Below are 11,613 nucleotides of genomic sequence, written 5' to 3' on the forward strand. Positions count from 1 at the left end.
CTCCTGCATGTTATCGTGCGGAGTGCGGACGGCCATGTGTCCTGAGTTTCACGCTTTCCCAGACTCCCGCCAACCCCTAATGACCCCCTTCCGACCCCACCCTGGACCCCCATCGCTCACTGCTGTCCTGAGACCTGTCCGCTGGTCCTCTCGGCCCTAATGAGCCTCTTTAGCAACCCGGCACCTTTCACGTCGAGCCAAGCGCTCTCCAGGAGATAAATCGGACACAGAAACCATATACATATACCATATACCAGAGGGCAGTTAATAGGCGCCACCCCTATTGCTCAAAACCCTTCCCCATGCCCAGAAACATTGACAGTCATAAGGAGATTTCAGAAATGTGCTAATTTTGAGATGAATATACAGTGGGATCTATGACCTGCTGGGATCAGTATGGGAACTGACCACTGCATGGGAACAGTCACAACATTTTTCCATAAGCAAGAGAAAACCCCATAGAATCTAAAGGCCAGATAGAACATACCAAAAAACATAATCATGTTTAAAAGTACATGGTTCTAAGAGCATTGGGTTTGTCGAAATGTGTGAACAACTCAACCCAAAAGTGAAATCCTGTCAATCATGCTCTGTTTTGGACGTTATTGAGCCATCACATTTATGGAAAACCATGAGAGGGGCTTATCTGGAGACAGAGGACTCGTGTTAATCACGATTTCACGATGTGGTTCAGGACATGACTCTAGCACGTTTTTGACCTGACTGGGCTCCACAGATGAGCTCCTCTAGTAGGCGGTCCATTGGGCCCCGCTCCACAGATATCTAAATATATACCCACCAAGCATTCATCCATCAGAAAGCCTTGGCTCTCCACTTCACTGGCTGACATGTGAGTGACAGCGCCCCCTGCCCCCATGACTTCAAAGCAGGCAAGGATGCAGAGAGAGCGGACTAAGACGCCAGGAAGAGCTGTTGGGAGCATGCCATGAATGATAGTTTGAAGTTGGAAACTGGCAGGGACATATCACACCATCTCCTCTCCTCCACCACTTATCGAGTACACTATCTCTCCTCATCCTCACCTTGTTCTGTTGTTCACACTGTCGATAGAGAGAGAGAGAGAAAGAGAGAGAGAGAGGGAAAACAGAGAGAACCTTCAAGAGGCCCAGTAATTCTAACCCTGTAGTGTCCCGCTGCATGAACATGTAGGGCTTCCATTGTAGCTCAAAGGTCAGGTCACAGGGTCGTTGACATGGGCAGGGGATTTGGTGGTGTCTATGACGTTAATGTCTGTTCTGGACTACGCCGAATTGCCTTGGTCTCTTAGATGCTGGAGGGGATGCGTCACCGGGGAGAGTTAAGTGTTAACATAAAATATGCCAAAAATGCCAAGCCTTGATCTGTCAGTGTGAAAAATGGCCGACCTGTCTGCGGGACGGTGTGGTTTATGGAGGCTGTCTCATTAATCTCCTGTGACTGATTCCCAGGCAGTCAGCCGTCAGAGATCAGGCTGTGCACCGCTCTTATACCCAAACCCAACACACATGTACCAGGGCTGGGCTCTTCCAGGGGAGAGGGGAGAAGGAGAAATGAGAAGGAGAAAGGGGAGAAGGGGAAGGGGAGAAAGGATAGGGGAGAAGGGAAAGTTGATGATTGCCTTTACTGTGCTCCCACTCTCCATTTCTTCCTCTCTACCTCTCTCACCAACTAACCCCCACCAAAAATACTTTGGCATCCACATACTCCCTTGAAAAAAAAAAAGAAGGGCCCATATGGAGCTCACTTGAGATGCAGATTTGAACACACTAGTTCTCCAACTTTGTTTTCTAAAGTTTGTACTGTGATTAGAATGTGAGAAGTCAAAGCATGTTGACTTCTTTGCGTCAAAACGATGTGGATTATACGTAAAGGTAACATATAAACTCCTGGGTTCAACGTGATAAGTCCTTGATAATACTCCATGAGAGGAGCAAAACTAAATACTAAGAACCTCAACTGTGGTGACGCACAACGGAAAAGCAAGCAGTAATGATCTCAGAGTACTTAATCGTTTTGGTTTTAATCTCCCTCCTCTGCCCCTCATCCGCTCCCAGAAAAATTGCTCAAAATTGGGGTTTGAGGAAACAGGGTCCATCCAGCCTCCTCCACAACATTTTGAATTAGCATTCAGGATCACTTGTCAAACGAAAAAACTCCAAAATGTACACACCAAGTGGACAAATAAATAAAGCTACAATAAAGTGCCAAACTCTTGTGTGAGAAAAGTTGGCCATGTTTCCCCATTTGACTTTAACAGTTAAAGGCATACTGCGAGGTTCTGGCATTAAAAAGGGTGTTCTGCTTGCATGCAGTATGATGTAAGTTAGCGGTAGTTTCGCGAGCCATTTCTACCTAGCATTAGTGTTGTCACGTCTGCACCCGCTGCCCTTCTCTGGCACTCAAGGTCGTCAGGCTGCTCATCATTACGTACACCTTTCACCATCATTACGCACACCTGTCACCATCGTTACGCCCACCAGCACTTAATCGTACTCACCTGGAATCGCGCCATTAATTGCCTCCCCTATATCTGTCACTTCCTCAGTTTAATTCCCGTGTCTGCATTGATGTTATTTTGTTTCTCTGGTCCAGACGCTGTTCTTGTTTAGTTTCATGTCTATTTATTATTAAATCCTCATCTTGTATTTGCTTCCCGTCTCCCAGCATCTGTAGTTATGGAATCGTTACAAGAGTGTCACAATCGTCGTAATGAGTGCATCGTGATAGGAGTACATTTTCATTTAATAAATGAACACCGAACAAAAACAACAAAATACCAAACGAAACGTGAAGATACTGGTGTGCACAAATGCAACTTACTTTAGACAAGATCCCACAAATCACAATGGGGAAAATGGCTACCTAAACATGATCCCCAATCAGAGACAACGATAAACAGCTGTCTCTGATTGGGAACCATACCAGGCCGACATAAACCATGAATCACCTAGATGACCCACACTAGTCACTATCACGCCCCAACCAACATAGAGAATATACAGCTCGCTATGATCAGGGCGTGACAAAGCGTATTGACTGGAAGTCTACAGGTAGAGTAACAGTGCTATTGCTAACTTCCTTCATACTGCACGCAGAACCTCTACGGGATCAGTGTCCCTAAACTGGGATCGTTGTTGCTAACGTGAGCAAATGTGACTAGAATGATGTTGCAAACAACAGCCAACTTTATGGGACATAGACATATCTTATATGGGCAGAAAGCTTATATTCTTGTTAATGTAACTGTAGTGTCCAGTTTACAGTAGCTATTACAGTGAAAAAATACCATGCTATTGTTTGAGGAAAGTGCACAACAACAAAACACTTTTAGCATGGCAACTGGTTTGAGACATTCATCTCTGAAGGTAAATAATGTACTTACATTCAGTAACCTTGCTCTGATTTGTCATCATGAGGGTCCCAGAGATAAAATGTAGCATATTTTTGTTTGATAAAATCTATTTTTATATTGTAGGAACTGGATTCTACAGTTTGTCATCTAGTAGACAAAATCTAAATTACACCTAGACTCCTATCTGAATGTATGGCCTTTCTCTTCCATTTAAAAGATGATGAAACAAAAAAATATTTGTATTATCTTTTACCAGATCTAATGTGTTATATTCTCCTACATTAATTTCACATTTATACAAACATCAAAGTGTTTCCTTTCAAATCGTATCAAGAATATGCATATCCTTGCTTTAGGTCCTGAGCTACAGGCAGTTCGATTGGGTATGTCATTTTAGGCAGAAATTGAAATATGGGGTCCGATCCTTTTAAATTCCAGAATCTCACAGTCTCTCTTTAAGAGTGACACTACAGTGTTTCCTCATGTGCAAGGGCTTAGGAGACAGGGGGACATGTCCCTCCCAAATAATAATAATTTTAAGACTTTTATTTTGAAAAACAAGTTGCCTGAGGTACTTTTCCCTGCCCCTACTGACTGCTTCAATCTAACTCTCGGTTGTTACAAGCATTGTGGCAGTGTGTGAGTGAGAGAAAATGCACTGTACAGCACCACCATCAGTACTCACTGCACTGGGGAAAGTAATTGTTGTTGACAACAATGAAGTAAGTTTATGTACAAAGTATATGAATGTGAATAAACTTTGATATGCTAGAAAGTACGTGAGCAACTCTATGCTTTCTCCTGGCTAGTAGCTAGTTAGCTTTACGTTTACAGTTGAGTCGTTTTTAGCTGTGCCAGGTTTTTATCTCTGGATCATGCTGGGTGGGTAGTTCTGGCTGTGTGAAAACTGATAGTGAACGTACCAGCAGTCAAGAAGAGAACAAAAAGAGCTCATAATAGTTTTTTCAAATTAGTGCAAAGAACTGTAAGTAGGGTACTTTGCAACTGCCCGCACACCACCCCTGCCAAACTAGATGGCAAATGTTTGTGCTTTCAGCTTAGATGTCTTTAATTTCATCACAGTGATTATGGGTCATGACGGTGTGTTCCGTGTGTTAAGACTTTGTTTGGTGCTACCATGATCATGGCAAGAGAGTGACAGCCATGAACAGACAGACAGGGAGCGAGGGAGAGACAGAGAGACCACAAAGCAAAAGGTGTGCTCATGAGAAGTGTCTCTCTCCAAAAGCTCATAGAGTTCATAGACTGACGATCTGTCATAATATATGATCTCTGATGAAATGTTAGCAGCACATGTCTAGAGGGTGTATTGCACGTGTTAACTCCATACAGGAGAAAGACAGCCAGTATATTTTATTTGTGATTGATGTGTAGTGGAGATTCATTTCAGTTTGACCTTTCATGCATTTTTTTTAATGTGTAAGAACTTGTTGGAAATATTAAGTTACGTTTCAAGCCATACAGTATGTACATCAGCAGTAATAACAACCTGACATAGCGGAAGTTTAAAAAAATACTATCAGTAGCAGAGAAAGGACAAAATGGTTGTTTAATTGAAAATATACACATTAACAGTCACACTGGTATTCAGTACAGTATGAATGGCCCTGAGACTGATTGGACTGTACCAGAGAAAGTGACCCTCTGCCATGTCCCCCTAAGCCTTGTAAATTTGCAGATTTTTGTCTGTATCCTTTTCTCAAAAGTCACTAGAAATTAGCATTGAAAACCAGTAGCAAAATGTGCTCCACCCCCTCCGAAATGAGCTCAATAGCCTGGGGCGAGAGGGAAAATGACTGGACCATGCAGAATTTGATACCTTTAAGGAGAACTCAATCTCCTCGTCAGATTCATTGTGGTGACATTGAAGCTCCACTGGATGTGCTGAATGCGCAGCTTCCCCAACCAGAGAGGTTTCAGTCGTGTAATATTATCTCAAGGCCGTGTGATGATATCGCTTAAAAATATGACATTGAATAAAAATGTTCTATGACTCATTGCCACTTATGCTTTGAATCATAGTTAATGATTGCTTAAAGGGATGGAATTGCCACCACAGTAAATGTGAGGCATTATACATCAATGCTTCGATTTTGCTAATTGTATTTCAATGTTCCATGTTTCACCCATAGATACCCCTTGTGAAAATAATACACACATCAATTCAAGCTGATGAGAATCCTGTAATATAACATATTCTAAAATACATAGTCCCCTCAAACATCTCGCAAACAAGTATTGAAGGCCAACTCAAGAATTCTATTCGAATAACTCAGCTGCATACTTCCATAGCATCCACTTGTTTTTTAAATGTTTTATTTCTGTTCATTTCAACTCCATTTAACAAGTATCATTAGTGCCACTAAGAATATCTCTGGATAGATATTTTGTAGTGTCTGTGTATGATTAGTATTCGTAATGTGAGTCTACAGAGTCTAGTTGAACACAATTGTGTCTATAAAATGGTGCCATTGATAATGACTTTGAATGCTTTTTATATTCATTTTCTGGCCAATGATTTAAAGTGTTCATTTGGTTGAGGACCCAACTCATAAAATAAGTTCTTTCATTTAATTTTTCTAATGCCTTTCTAATATTGGCTCAGCATATGGCTAACCTTTCTTTTTGGACCGGCTATATAATTTTTCTCTCTATAAATATGTTATTTTTCTCCCCTTATATTTCCCATGACCAAAATATCCTTTCCAGACAGAACATTCTCGATCAGCAGTTCATAAAAAGTAATTGGAAATAGGAGGCAAAAGGGAAAAATATTTTGTGAAGACAACATATGCATAAAAGATTTTGCGCACCCAGTCGGCACACCCACAGACAACCAATCAAATCAAATCGAATTGTATTTTTCACATGCGACGAATACAACAGGTGTAACAGGTGTACAACCTTACTATGAAATTCTTACTTACAAGCCCTTAACCAACAATGCCGTTTTAAGAAAATAGAGTTAAGAAAATATTCACTAAACAAACTAAAGTAAACATTTTTTTAAAGTTACACAATAAAATACAATGAGACTATATCAAATAAAATTGTATTTGTCACATGCTTAGAATACAACAGGACCTACTGTGAAATAATTACTTACAAGCTCTTAACCAACAATGCAGTTCAAGAAATAGAGTTAAGAAAATATTTACTAAATAAATGAAAGTAAAATTAAAAGTAATATGAAAATTAAATTAATCAAAAAGTAACACAAGAAAATATGTAACAATAACGAGGCCATGTGCAGGGGTAGAAGGTGTTAAGGAGGAAGGTGTGAGCCCTGACCAGCCTTTCAGAGCACTTCATGGCTACCGACGTGAGTGCTACGGGGCGGTACTGATTTAGGCAGATTACCTTCACTTTCTTGGGCACAAGGACTATGGTGGTCTGACTTGCCTAGTAAAATAAAGGTAAAATTAAAAAAATTAAATTAAATTGCCAGTTGATCCGAGCAGTCTCTGAGTACACGTTCTGGTAATCTGTCTGGCCCCGCGGCCTTGTGAATGTTGACCTGTTTTAAGGTCTTGCTCACATTGGCTACGGTGAGCGAGATCACACAGTCGTCCGGAACAACTGCTTCTCTCATGCATGCTTCAGTGTTGCTTGCCTCGAAGTGAGCATAAAAGGAATTTAGCCCATCTGGTAGGCTCGTGTATCTGGGCAGCTGGACAAAAATAGTATGATTGAAGTTTTAGAGTAGTATGAGTGTGTTTATGATAAGAACAAACTTCTTAAATAATATACCATCAGTCAACATATCGTAAGTTAAGAGCCAATGTGACAACTAGCACATCTTAAACGAAATAAATATTATTTCCAGTCTTAAGACGCTAGACAACAACAAGCTGTGAAGTTTCCATGTGCAGCCTAATAATTAGGGCCCTTTGCTTTCATTAGTAATAGCAGCATCAGCCTGCCTCCAGTGCATAATTCTGGTCAAGGAATGAAGAGAAGAGTCCCTGCTACTGTCTCGGAGATAGAGACTGAGTGGAACCCATCACTATCACCTTAACTTTCCTCACAAACAGATGGTAGCATTTGCTGCCTGCCAAGTTTCCTTGGAGGAGGATGTGCGTGTGCGTTTGGATGTGTGCGGGTACGCATGTGTATGCACACCCATGCGTACACACACAGCACTAACAACACTTTTAAAATAATCTCCCATCTCAACACTCGCCGCTCGGCTATTCATCTTGTCAGCCCAAAAAATAAATATGATTGTATGTCACCTCAATCAGAGTAGCTCATCCTCTCTCAGAAGCAGAGAGCAGAGAGCGAGAAAGGAATGTTAGTTGCTACTTTATATATATTCCCTGCCAAATATGTATCCAACAGAATTTGTCTGGCAACCTCAGCATGCCAAACAGTAACAGAGTGAATCAATTGCACACTATCACTGACTGAGTGGGGGAATTCATCACAGTCGAAGCAACCAACCGCTCTGTCATCCCAAGCTCTCCACAGTTTGTACAGTTAGCGCAGCGGATCGTCAGTCTGGATCTTCAATTTCAACCGATAAACAAATCACACAGAAGAGGAGCGAGTCCGTCTGCTCAGACGAGATCTTTGGGGTTTGTCTTAAACCCTTCCATGTTTCTCAATTATCATTGTTGGGAATAAGCTGTGGCCAATTACCCCTACAGACTGTGGAGCAGTTTGAATCTTTTCCGTGAGGCGAGGCCTAACCAGACTACTGATAAGTCAAACCATGCGTGTCCACAGATCCTCACGGGGCCCATGTGGACGCCATCAATAACGCTGTTGTTGGTTTTAGAGATTAGAAAAAAAGAAGAAACATATTATTGTAATGGATATAACAATACTCACATTTCCAGGGATGGGGGTTGGAGGTTACTTCGGTGTGCTATTGGTGCCAAAAAAAAGAGGTTAAAAAGATGATAAAGAAAAGCAGGAAAATACTCAGTCATGATGGGATGCAGGCAGGAGAGGCCTGCGACGTGTGGGTCCTGATTACATCTGTCCCGGTGAAATCACATCCCCGGGGAGGAAGTGTTCACATCAAAGGAGAAATTGGGGAAATATGGAGAAGAATACCTGTCATGTCCCATTGTTGCCATAAGGAATGAGGTCTGGCACACGGCCCTTGGAACTCCTTTGACTTAAGCATTGGAGAAGCAGTTAAAGATATGTTACCCATACCTACCTACCTGGCTATGTTGTGTTGTGTTCTGTTGTGAGTTTAAACACTGACAAGGTGTCCGAAACACAAAACACCCGCCATGTTGGCGAGCAAACGTAACGGCTTGAGGGCGCCACTCATAAAAGGGTTGTAGGTTTCAGAAACCTCTCTCTCCATCCCCAACTCTCTTGACTTTGCCATCCCCCAGTCTTTCTCTCATATCCTGCTCCGGGTACAAAATATCCCTGTGGTTGACAGCAACATCCACCCAGGAAGCACAATCAGTAGCCGATCCTGCTTTTTCCTTCTTTTTTTGTAATTAGGTCTTTGGCCTTTTGTGGGGTAAGCCGCATGCCTTCTGGCCGAGAAGCCGCTCTGAGAGAGGATTTGTGGTCTGCGAAGCCTGGGCTGGAAAGAGCAACTGTCTACTGAAGCCAGCAGCCTGCCCCTCTCTCTCTCTCTCTCTCTATCTCTAATTCGACACATGCCATGTGCTGTGACGGAGTGTGCAGACAGCAGACAGGATGCTGCTCGGGGACGGCATGTGGATTGCCAACCCATCACCACGGCCATGTGGAGCCCGACGCAGGGCCCAGCGACCAGACCAGAGCAGAGCAGAGACAGGCCTTTAGAGGCCACAGAAGATCTCCTGGCTGGAAGGAGATGGCAGCAGTCTGGAGCCTCATGGTCAAGTGGCCTGGGAGATGAGCTGCATTCAGAGCCAGTCTCATTTCCCAATGCAAAGCTCACAGTATCTCAGAAATGACCACACCCACGCACACAGAGATATACACGCGCACGCACACACACACACTGGCAGTGAGTTGTCCTTTTGCTTTGAGAGAAAACTATTTCCCAGCATCATTGCCCTTTGAGAGTAAACTCAGTTTGTTCAGAATCTGTGAATTGGCTGGGTTCTGAAAGGAGACATTGTGCAGCAACAGAGAAAGGTTAGCATTTTGGAATTTGCCAATTGACCTCAGTTTCATTTTTGCAATGTTGCCATTTTCTTATGCAATAGTGATCTCTTCTTTTCCAATGTGGAAAGTTATGTGATACCTATCTTTAATACCGAAAATAACCATATTCGTTACTAATGTTAAAACGCTGCGGTGTGGCAGAGATTCCGTCTCAACTAGTTGAATGAGAAATTTACTCAATTCTAAACCCAACTCTCTGTTTTTCATGGCATAAAACTGGAGGGTCACTGGTTTTCCGTCAAATAAATTTCACCCTGAAAAACAAAGTTACTTGAAATCACAATAAGTTTACTGGTGACTTTTCAAGTATATCTGTGTGTAAACAGATGTGCATAAATGGGGGTGAATTTATTGCGGTGGAGTTAATATTCATAGATTCATGGCTCAGAAAACTGATTTGAAAGAGGTTATTTTTGTTGAGTTTTCTCTGGAGCAACATGCTGATCTTCTATGCTCTTTTCAAAGGGGGTTTAAGCCCTTTTGTGCAGGTAACAGGAATCTGAACAGATCAGTAGACCAGGACCTCAAGAACACATACTGTTTTTGATCCTCGTGATGGGCTTGATTTAGACACGCAAGCCTGTGGAATCTTGGTCCGTACTGATAAATCCCTGAATAGCTTTACAGGAAAAAAGTCATTCTTGAATTGCGGTGGCATTTGGGCATGTTTTGTATTTATTTAAATGTGTTTGGATACATCTTCTGTCTCACTCTAAACTATTACCTTAATGACTTTACATAACATGTACCAGGATGATAACACTGTGCCACCAATAGGAGTAGTAACACTAAAGACGGTAACACCAATGACAAATTTGAGGTAATTGAGGATTTTCGTAGCCCACAGATGCTCAAATCTAAGATCATTAGCACTTTAAAAAAAAAAATCCTAAAGTGATATGATGAATCATTTTGCTCACATCTAAATAGAGTAACACCAATGACACTTATTATTTCGACACCATCTGCATCTGTGGGCATGTGTGTTTCTGGCAGGCGAGCCACTGACATCTCTCTACTTTTTGTCAGGTGTTATTTGAGCAATCCGTAATCGTTGGTCCCGGGGGTCTCCGTTCCTAACCAAACACTTTCATCACCCCCACCCCCCAAAACAGAAAGAGACGGATGGGCTCCCCGTTCCCCCGTCTACCCACTCCACTCCCTCACCTTGTGAAACTTCTCTCCAGTCCGCACAATGGATGGAGCTTCCACACCCTCTCCCGGCCCTCGCCCTAGTGTCAATACCTTCCACTGCGCCGCATGACAGATGGTTCACGCAAAGCTACTCGAGAACATCCACTCATACTCATTGTTCACATTAATGATGACATATCCATTGTTTTCTTCTCTCCAAGCCTGGCAGAAATATAATTTACTGTATGGATTTCTTTGGTTAAAAAAAACAAACAGGATTTTTTTTCTGGAGGTCTTCCAATCGCGGAGTTCACATATCATCCCGATCTTGACTGATGTTCTGGCAAGAACGGCTAAGTCACAGTGTAAGCTCATCACAGAGCCTTATCCACTTCAGCTGACCTGACCACCGTGGAGCCTGGATCCAATACAGCCTCTAGACACTAGCAAGCCCTCTTCAGGCTAATCTCTTTGGGAATAAGGGATTACAGGCAACACTAATGGCTAATCCACTGCACTTTGTAACCCACTGAGCCGAGCCAACAGTTTAGGGGAGGCTGGGTTTCCCTTCCTGCTGCTGGTCTGTCTGGGAATCTTCACACTGCTGTGTGTGTGTGGTGCACAGCAGTGGACTGAAGCTGACTACATGTAGAGTACAAAAAAGCAAAAACAGAACAGGACTATAAGGCTGAGTTTACACAGGCAGACCAATTCCGATCTTTTTCTAGTAATTGGCCTTTTTCCCATAATTGGGCAAAAGATCAGAATTGGGCTGCCAGTGGAAATTCAGCCTAAGACAGTTGCTTATAAAATACTTGCCACGTGCACGTGCTAGTAGGAACTAGGAAACTCGTACATTTCCGACTTGCTACCTGGTTGTAGTTATACACGTTCAAGTCGGAAATGTCAGTTTCCTAGTTCCCGACTAGCACGTGAACGTGGCAACAGACCTGGTAGAGGTGCATTTATACGTGATTAGG

Source organism: Oncorhynchus masou, chromosome 29 (genome assembly GCF_036934945.1).
Source record: "Oncorhynchus masou masou isolate Uvic2021 chromosome 29, UVic_Omas_1.1, whole genome shotgun sequence".
Taxonomy (NCBI): Eukaryota; Metazoa; Chordata; class Actinopteri; order Salmoniformes; family Salmonidae; genus Oncorhynchus; species Oncorhynchus masou.